At 59.1% G+C, this 21303-nt stretch overlaps 1 long non-coding RNA gene across 3 annotated transcripts in view; it reads left to right on the top strand.

The window, feature by feature from the left end:
* The window catches only part of LOC110387533, a 39300-nt gene continuing 19173 nt past the window's right edge, over positions 1177-21303 (top strand). For 2 of the 3 annotated variants that reach the window (XR_002432554.1, XR_002432553.1), the window contains exons 1-2: positions 1177-1829; positions 1947-2045. This is a non-coding gene — a long non-coding RNA (uncharacterized LOC110387533). Of the gene's footprint in view, positions 1830-1946; positions 2046-14275; positions 16512-21303 lie in introns of those variants that run through there. The other variant, XR_002432552.1, reaches the window with a different exon arrangement.

The following is a 21303-nucleotide window of genomic DNA, read 5'->3' as shown; positions in this document are numbered from 1 at the left end:
AAGTTTGGCTGGAGGGGAAGGTGTTGAGCTGGATTAGTAACGAGAACCCGAGCCCTTCCGAAGAACAATAAAATTATATATATTTGACATGCTGTATGTATAACTTTGCATTCTTCCCCTTAGTTTTTACTCTGATTTATAATGTACTAATTATCATATACTATGACTCTGCAGCCTTAACTGAGGGAAAAATACCGAGAAGTGCAAGCTGTCGTACAGTGTAGCCACAGATGAATGAGGGAACGTAATTGTGTCCAGTGTCCAGCAGGCACCGTATTTGGTTCAGCACTTGAACGTAGTGCAATAAAGTTCTTGCAGTAAAACGTCTCTTCCCTCTGGCTCTTAATAAATTTATTGCAGGTCATTAACATTAAATGCTCTTCTCTGGTCTCATCTGTAAAGGCCTGCAGACAGGTTTGCCCATGCCCCACGTATTCCTGCTCCTCGATCAGTATGACGTGGCTTGAACTTGCTGCTGGCTTTGTAGCTATTGGGATATGCTGCTCTGCCTTGGAGAAGAGGGAGCAGTACTGCAGAAGACAACTGTTTTCTTTCCTCCAAATAACTTGCTTTAAAAGCTGTAAGCTTCATAATCATCTCTGGTAGCGCGCCTAAGAACTGTCAGAGATTTTTGGTGCAAAGCTTTCTGTTGTGCCCTGGACGAAGCCGGACGCGGCGCTGCCTGGCAGTGTTTGGGTCGGGGCATTGTGCTGGGCTGAGGAGGAGCGAGTTTCCAGCCCTGTATCGCGGCCGGTTCCCGTTCTGCAGCAGAGCAGTGCCACCCAGCTGAAATGCGTTATTTATTGAGATGACGTTAAGGTGCTATTTTCTGGCTTCGTAGATATCGATGCAATCAGCTCTGCTTTGCTGCCATCAAAGAAATGTGTTACTAGCAGATAGCTATCGCGTTCCTAGGATTTATCAGATCTTCCCACCGGTGTACTGGGACACGTTGTTGGTCCCTGTTGGCAGGGAGGTAACGAAGCGCTTTGACCACGGGGCTGAAAGCAGCGGCTGTCAGGTTGTGCCCCCTCTTCCAGTGAGGATGGCTTTGTGCAGCGTGCTGGGGTTTTGTTCCTCTGGGATCTCTTTAACACCAGGCTCTCGCTTTGTTTTGTCAAGTTCTTACCTTTTCGGTTACTGTGCACTAAAGGAACATTGTGCTAACCAGGGGCTCGTCAGTATGAAAGTACCGTAAGCTTCACTGCGATGGAGGAATTTCTATACGATGGGAGCTGCTCGTTTCTCTTGGTAATTCTTTCCTGTCCGGGTAACTTCTTTACTGAGATGTCCTTGTAAGGGGGGATAGCTCTCACCCCCGTGCCTGTTCATACAGGTGAAGGTGATCCTTCTGGAGCAGCAAAGAATAAGCAGATGTGGAGTGACTGGAGCTTTTCATTCGGGGCTGTCCAAGAGCTGTGGGAACACTGTTTTCCCGTATTAAATATTTGTGATCCCTGTTTTGAAAACAAACAAGCAAAAACCCCACCCCAAAACAAAGGCACGGAGCTAAATCCTAGGACCTTCCTTGTTCTGTGTGCCTGCTTCACCAGAACTTAAATCGCAGCCGTCAATGAATGAAGTGACATGGGTGAACTCCCCATTGCTTTTCACGCTGGGTACTTTGTCTGGATAGCGCTGCTGGGACAAAGCAAAGGAAGCTGTCTCGCAAAGCCGCTGCTCACGGGGCAGTTGGTGCAGATGCTGAACGCTGCCTGCACTCTGCCTGGGGGCACGGAGCAGGGCCTGGTTCGGGGTGGTACCGGGTGACCCGAGCATCCAGCGTGTGGGGCAGGCGTGGGGCTTGTTCCCTGGAGAGATGGCTGTGGGTGAGGCACGGAGCTCGAGGGGCCTTGTTTGGGCAGTGGCTGCAGCCCTACTGGCAGGGTAGCGAGAATTTGAGGTGGCTGTGACTGTGCCCTTTCTTACAAGGCTTAACTTTGTAGATGGACACAAATGAGGGACACCGAGAGCCAACACCAGAAGAAAATCCCTGATGCAAACCTGTGGAGGAATTAGAAGAGCTCCAGGGAGAAAAGAAACAGGTAAGAAGTTGCTTCTTCTCTGCCTGGTGAGGGAAACCAAAGGCACTGAGCAATGCCATGACTCCTTTAGGGCTGTGTGGGGAGTTGATGGCGGGGACGAGGTGTGTCCCCAGCCATCGTCCTGTGGTTCTTGGTGCCACTTTGGTGGGGAGACTTTGCTGAACACTGGGGCTGGAGCCCTTCTTTGAAAGACTTGTCCCCATGCTGAGCACCCTGCAGGGACACACGTGCAGGAGGGGGTGGTGCTGGGAGCTGCGCTGCTGGCGGCTGCAGTGCTCTGCAGAGCAGGGAGCACAGCGTGGTGCCCTGCCTGGCACTGTGCTCAGGAGGCCCTTGCGTTGTCTTTGGCAAGGCCGGTGTGCCGAGCTGCTGACCTTCCTGGGCTGCTGCTTTGTCTCTGGTTTGTGTTGTCCTTGCTGTCCAGAAGGCTTGCTGTGTGGCGCGGTCCTGCTGAGCTGGTTATTCCAGCTGACCAGCCTTGGTGCTTTGGGTACCTTTTGCTGCAGTAATTCTCCATGCAGCCTGAGTCTTGTGCCACTTTGTTTGTGATTTATTGCCATTTCAAATTTCAATTTACAGCAGTAGAAGGGGAGAGGACACTCTTGCGTGAAATATAAACAGCTTTAGGGCCGAAAGAAGAAAATTTTCCTAGAGAAAAGGACAGGAAAACCCATCGGGCTGGTGCTGAGCGGGGCTGGGGGAGATGTTCGTGCAGCACTTGTGGGCTTCTGACCTCGCTGCTGCCTGCGAGCTCAGGTAGAATAGCAAAGTGCTGGGAGAGCAGCAGCCTCCTGCTTTTTTGAGAATGACGCAGGGATCGATATGTTCCTGCAGAACACTTCAATCCCATCCTTGCGGCGTTTGGCAGGGAGGGGAGCATCTGTTTTGCTGGAAGATATTTCAGTAGTCCTGACACGTGCTTTTGTGTTGCTCGGGGGCAGCAAGGCAGTCGTGGGGCTCCTGCTGTCAGCTCGGGTGCAGGGGAGCTGGGGTGCAGATTTCTGGGCTGCCTGGAGGGTTGGAGCAGTCAGCTGCAGCGTGCTGCGTGGCAGGGCACCCTCTGTGTGACCGGGGTTGGGCTGCTGGGGTGTGCGTGCTGTAGGTTTCTTCCCTTCTCTCCTGCTCAGGCATTGAGAACAAAGTGACTGGCAGTGAAATGTGGTCAGGCTAAGAGGGAGAAAAACCTGGAGGAAGAGCTGCAGAATGCACTTAGAATTAATTGCAGCGTCTCTTCACAGCTGTTACTGAGCTGCTCCACTGCCCTGTCTGTTTGCACTGCTTGGGACAGGGACCTGATGGGAGCTTCTTTGTGTGATGCTCATTCATATTCGTGGTATCTTTGCAACCGGGATTCCGAGTCAGGCCTCATCGTGCAGCCACAGAGCGGGGAAGGGAGGAAAAAAAAAAAAAAATTCCATTAAAAAAAAAATGTTGTCAAGGAAACTGCTTTCACAGTCCCACTCCGTGCAGCCAATAAGGCACAAAGAAAAGTCTCACCACGCAGAGCTGCGTGCAGCACGGGCTAGGCTCCACAAACGTAATTGAGACAGCAGGAATTCAGTGCTAACTACAAAGCCTTGTTTTGATTACCGTGTGGACTCCATCCCAACCTACTGTAGTTGTTCTTTGTGCCTCTGTTAATGAGCCAGCCTTGCTTTCCTTTCTGTAAAGCTAGCCAGAAATTTTAAGTAGGAGAGGGGTCAGGGGGAAGGTGTCAGAAATTACTGCAGGCTTGCTTTTGGTAGCAGTATTCTTCCTGCAAGGATAATTACTTAAAGCAAGACGAATGCTCTGCATTTCAGTTAACTCCTCTCCAGCCTACATTAAATCCATTACAGGATGCCTTGCGTCTGACATTTGCGTCTTTGTCCTTAATGATGACAGTAAATCTAAACACCCCAGGAGGGCTGAGGAGAGCTGCCAAGCCTCAGCGCGCTGCTGCTGCGCGGCGTAGCATCACCCCAGGGCTGTGACCGCCAGAGCTGCTCTGCTGGGAGCAGGGGGAGAGCTGCTGTCTCCCACACGCTCGCATCAGAGCTGGATGTGTGACGCTGATAACCCACGGCTGCTTCCTGGTTACTGGGTAATAGCACGGTCCCAGGTGAATCCTTCGTGCCTGCGAAGGTAATTTATCACGGGGTTCTCTCGTGTTTGTGTTCTGCTGAGCTGAACCCAAGTCTCCTGTTTATTTCAGGACCTCAGTAAGAATTCAAAGCAAGGTTGCCAAAGGGCGGCAGAATTAAACTGCTTGCCTTTGCTTGGATATGGCTTTAAGTGATGCTCACAGCGCTGAGTCTTCTAGTGAGAGCCGGGGTGGGAGGCAGTTCTGGGCAGCTGTTGAGCAAACAGCACTTGTGTGTCTCTGCCTTCTACCCTGTAGCTGTGCGAGAGCTGACGCAGCGCCCCAAAGTGCAGCCGTGCATGAAGCTGCTCCAGCTCTGAAGTCCCAACATCTCTGCAGTTCTGGGGCACTTCCCTCCTGTCCCCGTTGCTGCTGAGGGTCCTGCCTGAGCTCAGCTGTCTGCAGGGGGCCTGCTGCCCCCCCCCCCCCCCCATGAATTCTGTTCCTGTGCCCACACTGCGGTGCCAATGGGGCAAAGAGGGGCTTTGCTGTGGGCCTGGCTGCTGCCACTGCTAAACCAAGCAGGTCTCCAAGCCAGGGCTGCAGCATGGGAAGATGAAATGCCGCCTTTCCTCAGCTCTCATGTTTATGTATATGTACTGTATGCGCTGCCATTCCTCCACCTGTTTGATGATAATGCGTGTTTGGGATAGAGCAGCTGCTAAAGTGGCACGCGGGGCGGATCACATCAGCAGGTGACATTTTTCACTGGGTTTATCTTCGCCAACAAGCTGGGCCTGCAATAAAGTGGCTGCTCCTTCATTTACTGGAGGACAAAGCTGCCATTATTCAGGGGCAGAAGAAAGCGAAACCCCAGGAGATGAGCGGAGTGCGCGTGTGATATCCTGCCCGCCTGTGTGCAGGCATTAATGCGAGAGCTCAAGGTCAAAGGCTGCCCAGCTCGGAGAGGCAGGAGGGGCCTTCAGAAGGAGGAATGGTTTATTTCTTTGTCTCGTGGAGTCATGCATCAATTATCCATGGCGTCTGAAAGCCTGGGGAGGGAATAGATTTTCTGCTCTTTCAGGGAGCTTTGCGTGTGCCGCTCGTTTGCTGGGCAGCAGTTTCAAACCGCACTGCTCTGAGACAGGGGCCTGAATGCGGAGGCACGATGCAGCCCACGAGAGGGGAAACCTGAAGGGCAGCAGCTTTGATTTCGGTCTCGGGTGGTCCCGCTGTCTTTCATGAGGCAAATGGTGCTGATAATGTGAATTAGGGAAATCTGCTGTGCTCCGTTCTAGAGGGATTGCTGAGAAATTGAAGAAGAAATTACCAGTCCTGTGTGACAGAGCTGTGGCAGGCTTTAAATATCAGACCGGCTCCAGTCTCTGAGATTTAAAAAGCAATTTCCTTGTGCTTTTATGTTTAAAAAAACAAAACAAAACAAAACCTGCTCGTCCCTGCTGCTGGGTCGAATCGGGACAGGACAGCTGTCAGCCTCCTGCCACCCTGCTCCGAGAGGAGGGAGCTGGGTGCTGTGTGTGATGCTCCTGCTCCGCTGTGCAATAAACCCAGGGGAGAGCTGGCTCACGCCGCCCAGCAAAGCAGCGCTGCAAAACCCATTCGCAGCAGGAAGGCGCAGCTCCAGGAGCAGGAATGGAAACAGCATTCTGCTGAGCACAGCAGGTGCTGAGCATCATCTCAGCCTTCATCCCGAGGGGGATCCCGTGGTGTGGTGCTGTCCAGGAGCGCAGCTGTGCGGTGCAGGTGGACCTGGGCTGCACTGCAGGTGTTGCAGCCTGGCCGGGGCTCTGCGGGTGCAGGGCAGCGGCTGGGGGACGGCGGGGCCCCGAGGCAGCTCCATGGCTTTGTCAGGGATAACTCGTGAGTGTTTCCACCTCCAGATCAATTGCAGTCAGCTCTTTGTTTTGAGGAGAAAACATGTTCTGTTGTCTCAAGTCCTCAGCGGTGAGCTGATTAGAGGAAGCAGTTGTGCAGCATGAAAGGAATGCCTCTCAGCGAGACAGCGCGCGGGTTTGCTTTGCTGCCTGCACTCCGTGTGCACGCCGCTCGCCTCGCTCCACCAAGGCACGCTCCTTCCCTCCCTGCCCCGTCCAGCTCAGCGCCTGGAGCCCAGGTATCTGCAGTGCCCTCGCTGTCCTCCATCCAGCTGGCAAGTTTGGGCAAGGAGGATCAATAGAGATCAGCCTCCTAGTGAAGATGCAATAACACAGAAAGCAGCTGTGCTTGGAGTCGGCCTTTGAGGGCTTCTGCCTGCTGTCTGCTGGGCTTAATGCGGCAGGGAGCGTCTCCTAATTGATGGCAGCGCTACTGCTCCGGAGCGCCGATAGCAGATCAATACATGCTACAAATGGAGCAGGATTAAACCTGTTCCTGCTCAGGACCTCCCGCGACAAGTGGAAGGAGTGTGTCTGCAGGCTTGGAAAGTGATTTCCCAGCTGGGGAGTGCCCCTGCGCCGAGCTCCGAGTGCCATCCCATTACCGCGCTGCCGCCGTCGTGCCGTGTCTCCATGCTTCATAAAGCTTGTATCATAAACTCGAGTCTCCCTCGTGTCTGCTGTGTGGCTGCGGCAGGAAACAGATGAGAGCAGCTGTCGGAGCTGAAGGCTGAGGGAGTTCCTGCTCCGTGAAACCCAGCGCTGCTCTCCAGCGAGAAGAGGGCAATAAAGCGCCGGGGGGGGTCAGTTCAGTGCGTGTTCACATTCAGTGCCAGACAAAGGAGGGATTCCGGATGGATGCCTTGGCAGAAACCAGGCAGGAAATGATTCTTATTCCCTTGAGGAGGATGTTCCAAGGATAACACTGACGCCGAGGACAGCGACCTGTAGATCTTCGCTGGAACGTGTCCAATACGTGCAGCCCCCAGCGAGCTCTGGGGGTGTCCCCTCTCGGGATGGCTGTGCTGGGAGAAGCCGGGTGGGAGCGGGGTGGTTCAAAGCCCCACGGTGCTTCTCACATCCCGTGGTTGTGCTTCAGGGAACGTGCCGAGAGGGCGTGCACCTCCCAGTGCGCTGGGAACAAACGCTGGAGAGTTTTGGAGCGAGGGCAATTGGCCCACGTGGGAAGGGCCCCTGGCACTGCCACGGCGAGCTCTGCCAAGATGGAAATCTCCCGTTTGTGGAGCCATTCCTACCCAGTTCTCCCAGTCTCACAAACCTCCCTCCGCCTGCTGTGGGATGGGAGCGGCTCCCCGGGGAGCGCCCCGCGGGGTCCATCCCTGTGCTGCAGGAAAGTTGGGCTTTTTATTTTTATTGTTTTTACTTGGAGACAGCTGATTGCCTTTTAATTAACAGCAGGCACTGTGTTTGTTCAGCACTTGGGAAGTGTCCAGGCGAGCTCTGTTCCAGGCTGCTGCACCGTGCTTCGCCCCAGGGCTCGGTGTCGTGTGCGGGGATCCGGGCGCTGCCCTGGCTCCGTGTGCATCGCGCTCCCTTTGGCAGCAGCAGGAAGCGGGCTCTGAGGGTTGGCCTCGATAATCTATAAATAAAGAGGGAGCTTCAGCGGGGTCAGAAACAGATCCGTGACGCTTTGCATCAGCAGGGAGAAAGCAAAATTTCATCCAAGGGTTTATTCAATAGAGAAACTGATAAGAAACCTTCCAGCCTCCGATCCGGCCGTTGCCGTGGCAACCAGCGTGCTGGGATGCGGGGCTGGATGCGGAGCAATGCTGCTCGGTGGCTTCGCCGAGGTGACAAAGGGACATGACAGTGGGACACGTGCATGTGTTTGCCCTCTGGCAGCCCAGGTTCAGCCCGGCCCGGGGAAGGGGAGATGTGGGCAGTGCTGGGGTCTGAGCTGGACGCTGCAGGTGGGTTCGCCTGCTGCTGCCTGTTGCTGTACATGGCCCATCCTGGTGGAAAAGGGGAGGAAGGGGGGGGTCCTTTGGTTTGTCAAGCAGCCCATGTTGGTTGTATTGCTTGCTGGTTTTTGTTTTCCCCACCGTTGACAAGAGGGTGCTTGTTTATAAATCTCCTGGTTTCTTCTCCGGAGGCGATCGCAGGGACCAGGAAGCTGGAGGTGCTGTCTCTACCTGTCACCTGTCCCAGTGCTTTACACCACGCACCCAGCGTGGACATAGGACAGGAAATCAAAGCTCCGCGTCGAGCAGGCTGCATTCCTGCCTTGCAGGGGATGCTGTAGCTCTCCCATCTCCTGGGGCCGTGCTGATGGATGTGGCGGACTCTCCTGGTCATTATTTCATAGCCTGCGGGCCTCCCTGTGACAGCCGTCATCGCTGTCCTCATTGGGCAGCGCTGGGAGAGGAGATCTCCGCGCACCTCAGCGTGCGGCGGGGAAAGCGCTTTGCGGAGCGGCTGCTTTGTCTCCTGCAGAGGCAGGCGCTGTCATCCAGCCAGAGTCAGGAGGGAGAGCAGATGGTGACCTGCTTTTGCCAGTGAAAGAATGAGGCTGGGAAGACACTGTGGAAGGGAGGACGTGGGGAAGAAGCCCGGCAGTGCCGTGGGTGAACGAGGCTTCGTTTTAGCTGGGCCCAGCACGAGGCTCTGCCCACCCCGGGGAGGAGGACATCCCACCACGAGGAGCTTGTATTCGAGGACAGATCCCCATGGTCCTTTATTTTAACCCATGATGTCGTGTTTTCTGTGTATGTGGTGGGATGGGGAGAACGTGTCCGTTGTGTGTCTCCAGTTATCTGCACCAAGAACTCCCAGAGAAGCGATCTGCCCCAGACAGATGGCAATGCTGCCATCTCAGCCCAGCCCCTGATAGGGATTTGCCCAAAGCAGGGGGGATCAGGGTGTTTTCCCTTTGTTTCCCTGCGTGCTGTTAGCTATTGTAAGATGATTCACTGTTATGCATATAAACATATGCTTCTTCTTGGAGTGTTGCTAATTTCTTGGCTTCAGCAGCTTCTTCTGGGAGTTTGGCCACGGTTGGTTCATGTCGAGTGAACAAGTGTTGTCAATGCCTGGTGCTTTGTGCTGGGTTGAGCTGCGGGGGAATTGCGGTTGGAGCTCGCTCCCTGCTCAGCATTCATCTCCTGCCTCGAAGGCTCCAGCTCAGGTGTGGGCGATTTCTGCTCCAGCAGAAGGTGCTGGGGGCAGAGCGGGTCACCCCCATAGAACTCCAAAGTGACCTGAGATGCAGAGCTGGCTGAGTTGCCATGCTGAGGGATTTGCTGGTGTTTGAAGCCCTTTGGGTACTCCATCCCTTGCAGTGACATGGTGGAACAGAGCGGAGCAGGGAGGCATGGCTGTCCCTCCCCATGGCGGATTATGAAATGACAGAGGAGGGGACTGAGGGCTGGTGGATGAGCATGTTGCCCCGTGGTGGCTCATCTGGATCTGCCCCACGTCCTGCGCACATCGGAAGGTTCCCGGGTGCTGCCTGGAGGAGGGCGGCACCGCTGCCCACGTGGGGCAGGGGCTGCTTCCCCACGCTGCCACGATCCAGCAGAGCCCTGGGGAAGGCTGGGGCGGGGAGAGCGACCCTGGGCTCTGCACACATTGGGGTTTGGGGGTATTAGCAGGAGGGAGAGGTTCTTTCCAGGCTGGAGAAGCTGTAAAGCAGGCTGGGATGAAATGATGTGCAGCGTGGACACGCAGGGAGATGGGATGCGCGAGAGGCTGAGGAGCGTTGCAGTAATTAGGACGGGATACAGGCAGGAGAGTGACTCACCCGGAGATTAGGTAAATCTCCGCAGGATTATTGTTATTATAAGGGAAAATCCTGCAGATGCTGGATTTGAGCAGCTTGAGAAGTCACCTTGAAAGGGGAACTTTCCAGGGCACTGACCTTGGAAAAATGGCTCTTGGTTTAATGGGGATTTGGGCTCAGCACCGTGTCTGGCCCAGGCTATGGGCTGCCAAGCAGCTGAGAGCTGTGGTGAGCGCCCCGGGAGCTTTGGGTGCAGGGCTGGGGGCTGACCCTGTCCCTTCAGTTTCCCATCCCATATTTTTCTCTCCTTAATGTCTGCTGTGGCACAAGGGGACAACTGACGGCGATGCCGTAGGTGATGCCCTTCCCTGAGCATCCTGGGGTGCAGCTCCTCACTGGTCCTTCTGGCTGGGATGTTCACTTCCAGGCTGTTAATTGGGCAGCGGTACAAGGCGGTAGCTCCACGGCACAAGAAATTCCTTCTGTATTATCTCCTTATTTTGGCAAGCGGTCTGGATCCTCGGTGCCTTTTGATGAATGCACTCAAGGAAGAAGGAGGGAATTGGATTAGGGCAATCCCCGCAGCCACTACAGAGCCCCTCTGCAGAAGGGCTGCGCTGTGATGGCTTTCGCTGTGCGGGCGGATGTTGGAGGAGTGCTGCAGTTCAGCCCTCTGCTGTTAACCCCTCTCCTTGTCCCTGCAGGGCTGTGGATTAGCTGGGTTTAGCCCGGTGCGGGCGGGGGCTGCCCCGTGCTGTTCTCCTGCTCGTTCCCAGCCCTGTGCTGGGGGGGCTGAAGGCGCCGCTGAGCAGCAGCCGTCACTTCAGGTTGTGGCTGAGGTCTGCAGCCCCGGCCCAGAGGTGCCTTCCTGGCAGCGATCCTCCAGCAGCTGTGATGCTGCAGCAAATCACGGAGCATCCTCGGGCAGCTGTCGACCTCTGCCCGCCGCTCCTGTCCCTCCCAATTAGTAGGGCCTCGTTAACGCTGCTTTGCTGGTGTGAGTGCGTCGGGGCTGCCGCGCTCCAGATCCATCACAGCGCGGGCTGCTGCACTGAGCCCAGGGCTCCTGCTCTCCGTGCAGCTCTGCAGCAGCATGGGGGTTGGGGAGGGGACTTCTCTGCTGGTTGGGATCTCAGCCAGCCCCACGTCACCCACCCAAGCAGCGGGGAGGTGACCGGAGCTTCCCCCCTGCTCTGCCCTGTAACTCCCCGGGCGGTGCATGAGCAGCAGTCCCGTTCTGTAGCACGGGCCCTGGGCTCGCTCTGAGCAGATTAGACCTTAATCCTAAAAAGATAAAGCAGTGCCAGAGGGAAACTGGGGGGAGTTCTCCAGCCTATGGAAGGGAGGAGCTCGCTCACGATAGCACCTGGGGCTTGGGCAGCAGGTGATGGTCCCAGCCCTGCTTACAGTGACTGTGGTGGTTCCGTGGTTTCCCTGTGCACTGCGCTGCCTCTGTGCTGCTAATGAGCAGGCGGTGTGAGCTGCGGCTGCGCCTCTCCAGCAATAATGATTTTCCTCTGCTGTCCACACCGATGTGGAAGGAAGGTTTGGGGAGGTGAAGATTTTAATTGGATGCTCACACTCTGAAATGCTTTCAGCGTGAGATCAGAGCCGCGCTGGCCCCGTGCTCCCGCTCAGAGGGTGCTCAGAGCGTTCCTTGTTACAGGGAGGGGAGCTGAGGTCTGGAGCTCTGTGTTTTTTTGGGGTGGAGGCGGAGACGCCTTCAAAGGGAGCCCCGTGCCCGGTGCGATGCAGGGCAGAGCTGGAGCGAGGTGTGCCAGGGAGGGCAGAGCAGCTCACGGGTGGTAATGATGCAGAGCGTGCTGATGGGATTCATGAGAGCTGCGTGCAATTAGCGGGCAGAGTCTCACGTCTGATGATGCTCTCCTTAAACACGAAGGCAGTGAGACCTTGTTTGGGCTGTGATTGCCGTTCTGTAGCACGGAGCTCCTGCTGGGGAGCTGTTATGCAGCGCACACTGCAAACCTGCTGCTCGCTCTGGGGGAGGCTGGTGTGACTGGAACAAACCCAGAGCTTCAGTGCCACCCCTCGTGGAGGGGGCCTGGCTGCGTCCTGCCCCAGGACGGAGCTCTGGTGGGGACCCGTGAGTGGGGCTCTCAGCGGGCAGGTTGTGGGCATTCTGCTTCCCACTGTTTGCTTCTGGTCTGAGAAATGCGAAGCGCGTGCCCCAGCCCGCGGGAAGGCCACTTAATAAATGTCAGACCTAAATAATAGAGATTAATAGCAATAACAGCCTTGGTGCTAGTGTTCCATGCGTCGGCCTTGGGTAAATCTGAAGGGCACCACATAAATAATAGCGATAATCTCGTGCAGCTTTGCTCCTCTGGCTTTGAAAGCAGGAGCTCAGGAGGTGCAGGTGTGTGGGGCCGGGGCTGGGGTGCTGGAGCCGGTGAGCGCAGCCTGGGGGTGCCCGGTGCCCCCGGGGGCAGGAGGGGCACGGTGCTGAGTTGTTGGGATGGGCCGTGCTCGGTTCCTGCTCTGCAGCCGCCAGCTGCAATGAGTGTGAGCTGCTGCCTGCCCGCAGCGCGGTGCTGTGCTGCTGGCTGCAGTCAGCTCGGAGCTGCGGCTGAGCTGGAGCGATGCATGCACGCAGCGCCGGCTGCATCCACGTGTTTCGGGTGGGTTACCCTGGTAGTGCCCGCCTGCTGCTCGAGAAGGAGGAGTGTTCCCCATGCAGAGCAATGGGCTCGGAGCCCTCGTACTGCTACTGGCGCAGGCAGGGTGCATGGAGGATGGCACTGCAGCCGTGGGATGCCGGCTGGATCCTGTGCCCCGGGCAAGGGGACGGTGTGGGGAGCCCCAGTGGAGGAGCGGCCGTCTGCGCTGCGTGCCCCGTGTCAGCGGCCCTGGGAACGGCAGCATTTTGCTGCCCTCTAGTGAAGCCCAACGGCCTGCCTCCCTCTGGGGGCCCCATGGCGCTGCCCTGTCCCTTTGGGGCTCCTCGGGCCTTGGCAACGTCCCTTAGGATCCCCAGGGCAGGGCACATCCCCTTGCAGCCATACAGTGAGATCTGCTGTTCTGTGTCCCCTGCAGGCCTCCCACAAACCCACCCAAAGCAGCTGGAATTACACCCCCCCATGGCATGGAGGGACCCTGCCCTGCACTGGGTGCCCCCGGCCCTGCCCTGCGCTCTGGGGCTCAGCCCCACGTTGCCCCCGCGCTGGGGACGTGCTCCCGGTGCCACACAACGAGGAGACGTTTGCTCCGACCTCTGCCCAGGCAACTGTTGCTGTGCGTAAATAATACAAATCAATTAGCAGGAAAATCAAAGCTAGGCACGCTTATAATTAGATAATCCACCAGTCCTGATATAATTAATTACGTTAATAGGGCTGCCCGTGGTGTGGAAGCGGGCGCTCTGCCCTGCCACAGGGGATCCACGCGCATCCCTGGGGAGCTCGGCCCCGTCCTCACCGCGCCGGGGATGCCCCAGTGCCACGTGCTGCCGTCCTGGCTGCCCAGTGCGAGCTGGAACCGGTGGCTGTGTACGGCCACGCTGGGGACAGAGCTCGGGACGGCACTGGGGACGGGAGCAGCACCTGGGGCTGCAGCGCTGCACGGGTCTGCACGGCCCCCAGGGGTCCCGGCCCCTCTGCCCACCCGTTGCCTCTCTAATCCCAGGTAATTGGATTTACAGGCAGCGCCGTATCCAATTACAGAATCCTAATTAACGGACCAAAGTTACAAGTGCGATGTGTCTTGCTTTCAGCAATTATGATTAATTTTGCCAGAATACACACGCAGACGTTGATTACAGGATCTGCGGGCAGGCGGGAGCTGAATGCTGATAATTGAGCCATCAGCGAGGAGGAGCTCCACGGCACACGGGGCAATGCCACGGCCCCGGGAGCACAGGAACCACGAAGCAGAGCCCGGCGCCTGCGGGGACCGTTCCCTCCGTGGGGCTGCGGCTCCTTCCTTTTCCTTTTGGGGTGCACGGGGACGTGGGGCTCCCCACTCATGGACGGGGACGTGGGGCTGCCCTGCTGGGGGGCATCCGATCTGGTGCCACGGGTTTGGGGTTGCTCCTCGCCGTGCCAGGTGCACACAGGGACATCGCATTCACCGCACGGCGCAGCAGAGCTGGGGAACACCGGGAATCTGTGCGCTGCACTGAGCCAGGTGTGTGCCCTGCAGCGCTGATGGGCTCGCTTGGGTTTCCCTCCTTTGGAGTGAGAGGAATCCCTCCCAGCATCCCAGAGCTCTGCAGGACGGGGCAGCCGTTCCCAGCTCGCTGTGTCATCGTGTGCTGCTGTCGCGCTTCCCGCTCGAGGCGTGAATCCAGCACAAGGCCGAAGCTCATCCAAATGGGGAATCTTCCTCGGTGATTTTTAAACAAAATGTGATAAATCCTCTGCAAAAGAAAAAGGGCTTTCATCTCCAAAGGGCCCATCTCGGTGCTGATGAGTGATGAAGGCTCTGGTGCTGCGTCTTCATTTGTTTCGCGTTTCCTCCGCAGGAGCCCGAGCTGAGCGCGTTCACTCCGTGCTCACGGGCTCTAATTTCTTTACAGTTGTGGATCCATGGAGAGACCCCGGCGTGGGGCACAGCTGCGGGATGTGTGCCCGGCCCTGCTGCTGCTCGCAGGTGGGAGTTGGGGTTTGGAGCCGTGCTGAAGAGCGGGGAGCTGTCCCTATGGGGCACGGCTCTGCCGTGGGGCATGTGGGGACATGGGCGCACGCAGCACCAGCCCTCTGCCCTCCTGTACAGCCTCAGCCCCACTCGGTGCTCGGGATGGGAGGGCGGCCAGGAGAGGTTTCCAGCAGAGCTCCCGGCTATGCCCAACCCCTGCCTCCTTCCTCCCTCCTCTTCCTCACCCCCGAGCCCTCCGCTCCTGTTCCTGCGCTTTGATCTCCTCCGGAAAGCCCCTTCCTCGCACCGAGCTGCGCGGAGCCTTATTAAAATAGATGAAGAGCCGCCTTTGATCCGCCGCGCCGCTCCGAAGACCTTTCCCCACCGCGAGGCTTCAAGCGGAGCCGTCCGCCTTTCATCCCCGCACCGCGCGGAGCTGCTGCCCGGCCCCGGCGTGGGCGGCGGGACCCGGTGCCGTCCGAGCGGGGCTGTGCCACGGGAGCGGCACCGGGGGACGTGGGGACGTTGCCAGAACGCTGGGGATGGCGGAAAGGCAACGGGAAGGTGAAGATAAAAACAGTGCCGGGGAGAAAAAGAGAGAGGAAGAGAGGGTAGCAGCCCCCCTGGGCAAAGAGAGCTTGTTAGACCTTTAGAACGACGTGTCTGGATTTGATAAAACGTGAATAATTCATCCTCCCCCGCGTGGTTTGGGCGCGGTGGGTTTCTGCGAGCGCGGAGCAATGGGGGAGATCCTACGTGGGGATGGGGGGATCGGGGGGGCAGGGATGGAGCGATGTGCGTGGAAGTGCAGGGATGGGGACGTGGGGCTGCACCTGGCTCCTGCCCGCCCCTTCCCTCTCCCCCTCCCCCACCTCCATCTCCACCGCGTGTGCCACTGCTCTCTGCACAAATATTTGCCCAACTGGTTAAAACGAAGCGGATCCTCTCATTCCAGCTGGCTAGCTGGCAGGCAGGCGGCCGGCACCCCGTGGCTGTGGCACACGGACGCGTGGCTGCTGCTGTCCCAGCAGGGACCGGGGAGCCCCGAGCCCCCTCCCCGCCCGGCGCGATGCCCCCCCGCGTGCCCCAGCCCTGAGCACGGGCCCTTAACAGGACGTGATTCACACGCGGCGCTTAATTAGCAATTCAGTTAACGGTTTGTAATTCAGGCACGACCCTGATTGCATCCGAATGCTACTTTATTTCTTCTCTGCCGCTTGCATTCTGAGCACTAATTATGCCTCTTTGGATGCTAATTGCTTCCCAGCCCTCTGCCGCTGTCTTTCCCGAGCAACATTTATTTTTCATGCGTCCATGTGTTTAAACTAATAAAAGCCGGAGGGGAGGAGGAGGAGGGAGCAGCAGCAGCGGTCGAAGCTTCGCCGAGATCAAACATCCCGGGAAGGTGAGCGGGGACGCGCTGCCATGAGCATCGCGTTGGCTCCTGCAGCCCCGCTCCCTGCTCCTGGGACAGGGATGCTTCGCACACCGGGATGCTTTGCACAGGAGGATGCTGTGCTGTAAGAGATGCTTTCCCCGTCCTGGGCTGGCTGCTCCCTGCAGCGTTCAGGCCCCACCGGCCCGGATGCAACACCCGTGTGAAATGTTTGCTCTGGGCTGGGGTGGCCGTGGGCACGGGGCTCCTCTCCGCGGGGTCTGGCGGCCGGAGGTGCCCACCCTGAGGTGTCGGAAGAGCCGGAGCCTTGGCGATGTCCCTCTCCGTGGGGACGGGGCCGGGGCCAGGCAGACGGCGGGATGGCATCCCCGTTGCGTGGCAGAAGACTGGGGATGAGATGACAGCGCCGAGCCAAGGCAGCAGCTGGGAGTGCTGATGATCAGCTGCTGTGCTCGGATGGGGACAGGGAGAGAGCAGAGGGGGCAGCGCGGGGACATCGCAGCCCGCGGCCCCCGGGGGTTGCGCTCCTGGAACGCGCAGGGCGGTGGCAGCTGTGGTGAGATGCTGATGAGGCACCCGGGTGGGTGCTGAGCACTCTGAAATCATCACACCTGTGTCGGGAGGCTGCAGAGCCAGCTGAGGGCACGGCAAAGCTGCGGTGGGCTCGCAGCTCCCTGCTCTGCGGGGCCCTGAGGGGAGCAGCGCCGAGGGGACCCCCTCTGTCCGGGGAGCGGTGCGGGGAGGGAGCGAGCTGAGCCCCCCAGCACCGCACAGCAGCAGAACCGGGAGCTGGGGGGGGAGGGGTGGGTCCAGAGCGCTTCGTGCCTCGGCGTCCCCTCTGGTGCTGAGCCCCCGGGGTGGCACTGGGGCAGGGGACGCTGTGGGGGGTGGTGGGCACATCCTGGGGTGCAGGTGAGCTCCTGCCGGACCCCCCCGGGGGCTTCGGTGGCCTCAGAGCTCGGGGAGCAGCTGGGGCAGTGAGGACGGGAGCCCGGCCCCCACGTGGTGCACGCCCGAGCTCGGCGCCCTTCCTCCAGCGCTGGCCGTGCAGACAATTAAGCTGTAATTACTCCCCGATCAGCGCTGCCGACGCCATTAGGAGGAGCGGAGGCGCTGACCCGCCCCGGCCCCGCACCGGGGGCTGCGCTCGGGGCTCGCGCTGCGGTCCCGCGGTGCACGGAGCGGTGCTGAGGGCAGAGCCGGGCGGCACGGAGCCCGGAGGCGGCTTTTGCTGCCCTCGGTAATGAGCGTATCGCTAACAGGTCTTTAATTATCGCAGCCGCTCTCGTTAATGGCACCGCGAGCCGCGGTTACGGCGCCGAGCGCGGCGCTGCTGGCTCCGTCCCGCTCCGTGCCTCAGTTTCCCCAGCGCGGAGCACGGGGCCCGCTCGGGGTCCAGCCGGTGCTCGGGGGTCACGGCCACGTTAAATAAGAATGCGAAGCGGTGCTGGCAGCGGGCTCGTGCAGGACGGCACCGCCAATTAAACACCCATCGGTAACGAGCAAAACAAACGCGCGGATCCCGAGCGCTCCGCATTAAAAGTTAATGCGACCGCCAGCACCTGCAGCAAGGGGGGAAATGAAGAGCAGCGCTTGGAGGAACGCGGCAAACGGAGGGGGGAGCAATTAGCAACCGCAAAGCGATGAAGGGAGACAATGAGGAGCGGGGGGGACATCGTCACCGCCCCCCCCCCGCTCCCTGTGACGCTTTGGGGCCCTGTGCCGCCCGGGGTCTCTGCTGAGCCCCCGCTTCCCGGGGTTTGATTCTGGTTTTGATGGAGGCCGGTTTTTATCCGGCGCTGGGAGGGGAAGGCAGCGCTCTCTGATCGGCAGAGAATGTGGAAAAGGAAAACGCTTTGAGCGTTACAATGGGGTATTATTAGAGCCGCGATGAAAGCGGAGCCGGGCCCCGGAGCTGCGAGCTGAGCGGAGCCCCCGCCCCCCCCCCCCGGCACGGGGATATTTTTGGGAAGCGAAAAAGGTTTCCGTTTCTGGGGGGTGCTCTTTATGCGGAGGATCAACTCAACGCCCTGGATATGGGCGAGAATGAAAAGGCTCCGTGGGAGACGAGCCCCCCCCCCGGCTTCGCGGCCTTCGCCTCGCTCCCTGCGGGGGGAGCCGCGCTCGTTAATTGCCCTTAACGAGGCGAGGCGGGCGCTCCTGGAACGGGGGCAGCCGTCGCGCCCCGCTCCGAGCTCCGCGTCTCGTTGGCAGCGAGTTCATTTCTGCAGCGCGGTGCGGGGCTGCGGTGCGGGCTGTGCAGTGACATCAACCCGCGGCCCGGCCCCGCAGGGCCCCCCCCATCTCCTTTCCCCCCCGCGCTCATTTTCCCCGTTTTCCAGGATTTTGCCATCCTGGAGGCTGATGTTTCCGACCCCATCGATGCCAGGTTCCCCGGTCCGGGGCCGCTGAGCGAGGGCTCTGCTGGAGGGAGAGACGAATTGGAATTATTTTTAATAAAACGGGGATCATTTTTAATCACGTTTAAGTTATATTTTTCTTCAGCCGCTTTGCGCGGCGCTGATTTCCCTGAAAAATGGGGAACTTTCATCTCTCGCCGCTCGGAAATTAATTCCTCGCTGCCAGCCGCGGTGCTTAATGGAGATAATCACGATTAGTTCTGCCCGGACAGCGCAGCCCGGGGATCCCCGGCTCCTGGCCCAGACCCATCCCAGCGCCGTGGGGCTCCGGGTGCAGCTCAGCTCTGGGTGCACAGCAGCACCCATGGGCTCCGCATGGAGCAGCGCTGCCCTTTGCATTTCGGTGGTGGTGGAGCAATGAGACCCGCGTCCTATCGGGGTGAGGCTGTAGAGATGGGGTCACGGAGCCTGCGTGGCCTCCTCGCGTTCCCCAGGTGCAGCCCATGGGGTCTGGGAGCGGCTCGGGGCGTTTATGGGTGGGATGGGGAAGGGCTGCAGGGATGCTGCGGGCGGGGGCCGTTGCTGAGCGGTTCGGTCCCATCGCTGCATGGTTGGGGTCTGCCCTCCAAGAACCTCGGGGAGGTAAAGGGAGGTGGAGCTGGGAGGCTGCAATGGAGCAGGGAGCTCGGTGCCCTGTTTTGTGGCTCTGGGGTGGCCATGTGGGGGTCTCCCAGCAGCCGGTGGCCGAAGCGTGTCCCCGCGGGGGTGGGGGGGTCACTGCGGGGTCCGCAGGTAACGCACTGACGAGGGCTGTGCTCCCGGCCCAGCATCCCCTGCTCCTGCGGCTGCACCACGGCCCGGCCCCGTTTCCCATTTCCCAGCACCTCTGACCCTCGGCAGCGCCGTGTGCGGTCACTGCAGCAGCAGCCGCCGCCGTGACAGCAGCACGGGGATCGCAGGCTTTGATCCGGAACGTTCTCCTTTGTGGGGCAGCTTCGCCTTCCTTAGCTGGGCCATTTCCTTACTTAAAACGCTGAGCAGCCAATCCCCCGCTGAAATGTGAGTTTTCACCACAGGAACTGCTTCCTTGCTGGAATAGCAGCTCAGGGGTGGGGATACTGCTTTGTCACCCCCTCGAGGGGGGGGGCAGAGGGGATGCACGCAGCTCCAGGCCCATGGGGAGCCCCCAGCGTCACCCCTAGGATCTGGGGCACTGTCACCGATCTCTTCATTACAGTTCAGTGTCCATGTGTGGGTGCAGGCCGTGGGGCACCGGCCCCTACACCACCCCCAGCCGAACCCAGCAGCCCCTCTGCCCCATGGGCTCCAGGGGTGGGTGGGCGGGTGGGTGCTGCAGATGGAGGCTCAGCATCGTGAACCCGCTCCAGCCACGCCACCCCCCACTGGGGCCGCAAAAGGTTCTTTTAATCAGAGGCAATTTGATGCATCGTTAATATCAGGGCTGATTATAGGGAGTGGAAGTTCAGCCGCCTCCCCCCTCCTCCCCTCCGACGTGTGGCACACGGCCCCGTGGGGCTGTGGGCGTGGGGAGCGCATCCATGGGGCGCGGGAGCAGCACAGCAGCCCCATCCATGGGTCTGCCGGGCAGCAGTGGGGCTCTGGGGCTGCTCACGCTCCCGGCAGCGCTGCCCGGGGTGGGAACGGGGATTATTCGCTTTCTGTGCTAATGCCGCTTTACCCGTGATTTGCTCTCGGAGCCTCTCTGTATCCACGGCATTTATGTCACGGGCGATGCACCCGGTGCCTCTGGATCCCCATCCCTGCGTGCTCGGTGAGAGCTGGCAGGAACCAGAGGGTCACAGCCGGGCTGGGGGGGCCCAGAGATGGCCCGGTTCCACCCGGGGCTCCCAGCTCCCCCAGGGGTCGTGGAGAGAGCCCCGTTCCTTCCTCCTCTTCCTCCTTTTCCTTTCCCCTCGTGTGTGGGTACAGACATAAATTAGAGCCTCTGTGAAGAAAACAACATCTGCTTCCCCTCCTCAGCCGTGCGGCTCCTAAAGAAGGAGGGGAAGCGCTCATCCGCCCACCCCCGGTGCCCCCCCCCGCAGCACAGCGCCCGTGGGGCTGCCCATGGGATGGGGCCGGAGCTGCAGGTGGGGCATGGGGGGCGATTCCCGTTATCCTGGGAGAAATCCCTCCCCGAAGTGAGCGTGTCTTTGTCCCTTGCGAAGCGCGGGGCGTGAAATCGAAATGCCGAAAGAAGCTTTTCCTGGTGGGGTGTGAATCTGTGGGGGTTCACATGGGGGGGTGCCGAGCAATGCTGGGGGGCTGCTCAGCCCCGCTTTGTGCATTCACTGGGCTGAGCTTTGCCCATTTGTTGGGTGAGGTCTCCCATTCATGGGGGGAGCTTTGCCCATTCCCCAGCTGGGATTTCTTGTTCACAGGGTGGGCTTTGCCCATTCCCCTCTTGGGGTCTCCCATTCATTGCTGGGCTTTGCCCACTCAGCGGATCTAGGTGGGGTTCCCAGCTTTGTGCTGAGCGCCCGGTGCCCATCGGTGCCACCAGCGCTGCCCTGGGAGCAGCTGATCCCCAGGGACCTCGGCTCCATGGGCATGGAGGAGCTGTGTGTCCCAGGGAAGCTGCCAATCCCCCGGCGGGCGCTGCTGATGAGCACGCAATAAATTACGGCTAATTGGATCCAAGCATCTCAGCGGCTTTGTTCCCTCGCTGCCATTCGCTGAGTGGGAGCGCGAGCACAGCTGCAGCCCCAGCTGATGGCAGTGGGGCGAGCAATGGGGCAGGGTGACACCGGGGACAAGGGGATGCAAGGGGCAGGGGGACGGGAGGGGACATGGGGGGGGGACAGTTCTGCAGCCATGTGACCCTGTGCCCGCTCAGCACAGCACCAAAAGGTCTCATTAGTCCCCTGAGCATTAACGAGGTGTGCGTTTAATTAAATTCTTCGTATTTCCCCTTCCCCCCCTCCCCACCCCATTCCCTGCGCCCTTTCGTAAGCAAGAGGCTGCGATTCTGCGCTGCTTTGTAGCTGCCAGCTCCGAATTTTAGAGTAAAATCTGAAAAGCGCAAAGTTCCCCTCTAATATTAACCATAATGAGATAAACGTAATTGAACATTTTTACGATGCCGTCCTCATTTCCCTTTTTAATTAGGTCCTTCTTCCATCGCAACGCCAAACCGTACGGCTGGGAACTTCCAGGAGCGGAGCGTGCTGGGAGCCCGGGCTGTGGGGGGGG

Source organism: Numida meleagris, chromosome 22 (assembly GCF_002078875.1).
Source record: "Numida meleagris isolate 19003 breed g44 Domestic line chromosome 22, NumMel1.0, whole genome shotgun sequence".
Classification (NCBI taxonomy): Eukaryota; Metazoa; Chordata; class Aves; order Galliformes; family Numididae; genus Numida; species Numida meleagris.
The sequence above is the reverse complement of the archived record's forward strand: the minus strand, read 5'-3'. Positions and strand labels throughout refer to the sequence as shown.